The sequence below is a fragment of the Capricornis sumatraensis genome, chromosome 11 (assembly GCF_032405125.1).
Source record: "Capricornis sumatraensis isolate serow.1 chromosome 11, serow.2, whole genome shotgun sequence".
In the NCBI taxonomy this organism is placed as follows: domain Eukaryota; kingdom Metazoa; phylum Chordata; class Mammalia; order Artiodactyla; family Bovidae; genus Capricornis; species Capricornis sumatraensis.
The window spans coordinates 38657534-38663804 of record NC_091079.1 but is presented as its reverse complement, the minus strand read 5'-3'; positions in this window follow the sequence as shown (position 1 = coordinate 38663804).

Here is a 6271-nt window from a genome sequence, read left to right as displayed (position 1 = left end):
AGATGAAATAATTTAGATGAAGCTTTTCTCTCTCGAAGAGATGGGGCCTGGGCAAGTGGTCAGGAAGGAAATACAATGTGCTTTTAACTTTGTATGAAAAATAATGTTCAGTTCCACATTGCTGAACATAGTTCTGTTTGTGCCAAATAAATCCTCTACTTCGAGTTACTGTCCAAATGCTTTATTAAAACTCCACTTCTAGCCTTTGTTTTGGAATCTGTTACTTTTGTTGCCACCTCCTGATCGCTGTCCTCTGAAGCTTCTACTTCTTTCCCACTGTCCCCTGACACCTCGGTTGCCCTCGCGCTGTCCACTGAAGCCTTGATTGCCTTTCCTCCAATTCGATAGCGGGTTCAGTTGGTCCACTTGTTTTATGTGTTCTTTTGTGTTAAGAGCGATGGGCTCGATTTTGGAGGGTAAGTCGCTTCGGTGTCGGGGAACGTATTCTCCTCTCAAGTTGGGCTTTTCCCTCATGGGACAAGCCAGTTTGGTTGGGGTACCCTGTTGGAGAAGGGAAGTGTTGGATGCTACTCTGAACCGGTTCACTGGGGAACTAGTTCTTGTGGGGCAAGCCCACCCTAGTTTGAATTAGCTTATTTGTTGAGCAGGGTAAATTTCTTTATCTGATTTGGGAATTGGTTCAGTTGGAACTGGTTCATTGGGGAGCTAGTTCTTGTAGGGGTGGGTAGCCTAGTTGAAAGTAGTTCATTTGTTTTGTAGGTTAAATTTATTTACCTGATTTGGGAATCGATTCATCTCTATGCATCGATGCTAGAATCTGTTCATACCATTTTTGTTGGCATTTATGTGCGTCTTTCGTGTTTTGATGTTATAAAGCTTATAAAAATGGGAAATATTTCATCTGTCCCAAAGGAATGATCTTATTAGATATGTTAAGATCAGAAGAGCAATGGCCCCTGAATGGCTCACAGTTAAACAATCTGGCAATCAGAAGGAGAGGAACACTCTGATAATAAACAGGCCCAGGGGGTCCCTTGAACTTGAGGCATCCAATTCTGATTTCCCCTACAGGAGCCTCTGGTAATTGTGACAGTAGGGAACAAGTTGATTGACTTTCTAATAGGCACTACTTTCCTTTGTAAATTAAGTGCTCAAATAACAGTTTCCCCAGAACAGCCTGACATCAGAGTCCCTACCAGAGCCTTTTTGACCTCCAGCCTGGGGAGCTTTGACTCCAATTTGGGGTGTTCTCCCTGTGAAAGGAAACTGTTTATAAGGCGCTTTGGAGAAAGGTCATTAGTCTAATGGGACTGGGAAGTCATGTTTAATGTGACTTTCCAGCTGTTAGGTTTTGGTTTATTCTGGTTACTTTGGTAATGCACAGACATCTGGTACTGTTTCCTCTAAGGCTTCTTCTACAGTTTTCTCATTTCTTTCTTCTTGAACCGTCTGCACACAGGTGAGTGGCTGTGGAAACAGTTGAAGAACTCTGGCCAGGGTTACCCTGGTGTGTTCCAAAGGCTTCCCCCAACCCCCCCACCCCCTGCCCCAGGTTCGTGGCTGAACCAACCATTCTAATTATACCTCAGGATGCATTTCAGCAGAAACCATCAGGGGACTCTGAGAAACAAGATTCATAACTCACAGATCCTGAAGGGTACATGGTACATCCAGGGGCTACACAGTGAGGTCAGAGGCAGAGAGAGACACAGAGGGAGAGAGGGGGGTGCACCTGGGTTTGCCTTTATTAGGGTCTGAGGGCTAGGTGTCTAGAATTTCATGTGCTCTCTCTTCATTGGCTAGTTTAAAGCAATAGCTGGGATTAGGGTGCAGGAATGGAGAAGTATGGTCACTCAGACAGTCATTTATCTAGGTTACCAGGGCTTTTTGAAATCGGGACCTTCATGCGTGGAGGCAGGCTAGTTCCTTGCCTTGTTGTTTTGCAGTACAGCTGACCAGGAGCTGACAGTGCCACTGTGGCCAGTTCTGCAGGGATACTTTTATTCGGGTTGGACTTTTGAAGTGGATGCCACTTGGCAATCAAATGATTAATGTCAGGCAATTACACTACATCTTCACTTAGAAATACTCATGTTTTTGACCTGATACTCACTTTTTCCCCTAGTCATTCTATTAGTTTTCAAGACCTTATCATTTTTTTAAAGTTGTATTAATTAACTATTGTTCAAAAAACAGATTTGTCTCAAAACCAAAGCAGCTTAAAAAATGTTTATTTTCTCATAGTTTCTGAAGGTCAGGGATTGGGAAGGTTCAGCTGTGTGGTTCTAGTTCAGGGTGTCCCACAAGTTGGAGTCAAGGGTCATCACAGCTGGAGAATCCATTTCTAAGCTCACGCATGTGCTTCTTGACAAGTGTCAGTTCCTTGCCACTTCCATAAGGCAGCTCATGACATGGCAAGTGGCTTTCTCTCCAAGAGACCCTGGTGTCTTTAATAACATAATTTCTGAAGTGACATACCATCTTTTCTATTAATCACATAGATCCAACTGATAGTGTGAGAGGGAACTGTAGAGGTTGTGAACACCAACAAGTAGGGGATCATAGGACGTTATCTTAGAGACTGGCTATCAGGATAGTTTTGCTCCAGGATTTTTTCTTTCTTTTTTTTTTTTCATTTCTCCCTAGGTTGGGTACAGAGTAAATACTTTATGCATAGAGTGTTTGTGTGTAACAGGTAGCATGCTCCCATTCCATCTTCTGAGATGCTTTCCCATAGGAACCACTTTAACTATATATAATTAAATATGTCTAATTCCTGTGCTTCCCAGGTGGCACTAGTGGTAAAGAATGCCCCTACCAATGCAGAGGACCGAAGAGATGCAGGGTCAGTCCCTGGGTCATGAAGATCCTCTGGAGAAGGAAATGGCAACCCATTCCAGTATTCTTGCTTGGAGAATCCCATGGACAGAAGAGCCTGGTGGCCTACAGTGCATGAAGTGGCAAAGAGTCGGACATGAGTGAGCGCACACACACATTCCTCTGCTTAAGCATCATTTTACTTCTTATTGACTGCATAATAGTTTTATTTTGGGCTGCAGTCAGTCAGTCAGTCCAGTCTCTCAGTTGTGTCTGACTCTTTGCGACCCCATGGACTGCAACATGCCAGGCTTCCTTGTCCATCACCAACTCCCAGACCTTACTCAAGCTCATGTCCATCGTGTCAGTGATGCCATTCAACCATATCATGCTCTGTTATCCCTTTATCCTCCTGTCTTCTATCTTTCCCAGCATCAGGGTCTTTTCCAGTGAGTCGGTTCTTCACATCAGGTGGCCAGAGTACTGGAGTTTCAGCTTTAGCATCATTCCTTCCAAAGAACACCCAGGACTGATCTCCTTTAGAAGGGACTGGTTGGATCTCCTTGCAGTCCAAGGGACTCTCAAGAGTCTTCTCCAACACCACAGTTGAAAAGCATCAATTCTTCGGTGCTTAGCTTTCTTTATGGTCCAACTCTCACATCTATACATGACTACTGGAAAAATCATAGCTTTGACTAGACAGGCCTTTGTTGGTAAAGTAAGGTCTCTGCTTTTTAATATGCTCTATAGGTTGGTCATAGCATTTCTTCCAAGGAGCAAGTGTCTTTTAATTTCATGGCTGCAGTCACCATCTGCAGTGATTTTGGAGCCCCAAAACATAAAGTCCGTCTCTGTTTCCATTGTTCCCCTTCTGTTTGCCATGAAGTGATGGGACTGGATGCCGTGATCTTAGTTTTCTGAATGTTGAGTTTTAAGCCAACTTTTTCATCCTTCTCTTTCACTTTCGTCAAGAGGTTCTTTAGTTCTTCTTCGCTTTCTGTCGTAAGGGTGGTGTCATCTGCATATCTGAAGTTATTGATATTTCTCCCGGCATTCTTGATTCCAGCTTGTGCTTCATCCAGCCCAACGTTTCTCCTGGTGTACTCTGCATATAAGTTAAATAAGTAGGGTGACAATATACAGCCTTGATGTATTTCTTTCCCAATTTGGAACCAGTGTGTTGTTCCATGTTCTGTTCTAACTGTTGCTTCTTGACTTGCATACAGATTTCTCAAGAGGCAGGTCAGGTGGTCTGGTATTCCCATCTCTTTCAGAATTTTCTGCAGTTTGTTGTGATCCACACAATCAAAGGCTTTGGTGTAGTCAATAAGGCAAAAGTAGATGTTTTTCTGGAACTGTCTTGCTTTTTTGATGATCCAACGAATGTTGGCAATGTGATCTCTGGTTCCTCTGCCTTTTCTAAATCCAGCTGAACATCTGGAAGTTCATGGTTCATGTACTGTTGAAGCCTTGCTTGGAGATTTTTGAGCATTACTTTGCTAGCGTGGAAGATGAGTGCAGTTGTGTGGGAGTTTGCAGTTTGCAGTGCGGTAGTTTGAACATTCTTTGGTATTGCTTTTCTTTGAGATTGGAATGAAAAGTGACCTTTTTCCAGTCCTGTGGCCACTGCTGAGTTTTCCAGATTTGCTGGCATGTTGAGTGAAGCACTTTCACAGCATCATCTTTTAGGATTTGAAATAGCTCATCTGGAATTCCATCACCTCCACTAGCTTAGTTCGTAGTGATGCTTCCTAAAGCCCACTTGACCTCACATTCCAGGATGTCTGGCTCTAGGTGAGTGACCACACCATCATGGTTATCTGGGTCATGAAGATCTGCAAGTATTGCAGATTGGGGAAATAATCTGCTCAGAAGACTTCAGTACCAGCCTCAGCTCTCCAACTAACTAATTTTATAATTTTTAGCAAGCTATATAGGAATCTTTCTGGACTCTTAAAATGAAAGTTGATATGGGCCTGAACTAACATGGTAAAATTGGAAATAGTATTGGGAAAGGACTGAGTAGACAGATAAAAAAAGGAAGATGAGATTTAAGCACCTGAAATCTCTTGAAAAGTGAAGAGGGAAGGGTCAGTGTTGACTCAAAAGTTGAACCTATGAAAAATGGGAAGCTTGAGGAGAGTTAGTTGCTTCTTAACCTGATGTTAGGATACAGCGATACATGAAATTTAAGGCCCAGGGAGAGCTTAGGGCAGTCAGTTGCAGAGTATTTTACTTCTTCCTTCTCTCTTGCCTTAGCTGCCCTTGCTGTCCTTTCAGGTACTATGACTCTTATTCCCTTTATGCTTTGTCTTCTTTCCTTGCTAAGTAGCCACGAATGACCTCAAATCCTTTATCAGTTGCTTGCCTCCTGAGAATTCCTGATCCTTCCCTCACTCTCACAGATCCTTTTGCCCCCTCAGACTCAGTCTTGGGTGTCCCACTTCTGTTTCCCACTGAAAGAAAACCTGTATCTTGGTAAGATCATAAAAGAGATCTTTCTGATAATACCCTCCTTCTCTAATCCTTTGGGTCCTCATTACAAAACTTTATTTCTGATGCTTCTTGTATAATGTCAGCAAGCGAGTGAGTGAGTGAAGTCGCTCAGTCACGTCCGACTCTTTGCGACCCCATGGACTGTAGCCTACCAGACTCCTCCGTCATGGGATTCTCCAGGCAAGAATAACATTGTAATTACTAATTAAATTAAGTGTACCTGTCATTTCAGAGAGTTTTTCCTTTTTTAAGAAAGAGAAACATGGCTTCTTTGAAGCAGGAAGGGAGGAGCCAAGGGGAAAGTAAGGACCTGGCTTCTTTTATATTACTGAAAGGAGTCAGCTTTGGGTAACAGGAGCATTTTTCCTCTGGGACTGTTGGGGAGAAGGAGAGTTCAGTAGATGAGAGGTCTGCTGAGTTTCGTGGTGGCTCATTTTACCCTTCGGGAAGATGAGACAATCAGAGCTACGATGGTGACATGGAGAGGTAAAGGCAAGCCTGAGTGTGGAACTTGTGTATATGTAATTGTGTGTGTGTAAGAGTAGAGGAGTGGAGAGTGGAAACAGTGTTTACCAGCATTGATCAAGGACAAGTAATAAGAACATTTGAAGAGGGCTGCTCTCTTTTTGGGTCTTTTTATGGTAGCCCTGTGGGTTGGTGACTGGTAAAGTGAACTGGTAGAAGGGTGGGAGTCTTAACACTTGAATGGCCCCTCTGAAGTCATTGGCCATCAGAGTGCAGAGTGGCAGAAGAGTCTTCATGACTAGGGAGGCTAGTGATGACAGTGTGATTGGGCTTGAGACTCAGAAGTCCCAGTGAATTCCCAGGTATTCAACCCAGTCAGAAGCCCAGATGCTGGTATGTACCTTTATGAGGGACAGTTTTGTTAAAGTGAGATAATGCAGAGTGGCTAGAATCTTTATTTCTGGGAATTAGACTTACATGGGAGAAAATCCTGACATGTTGCTTACTAGCTCTCCGACCAGTACAATATACC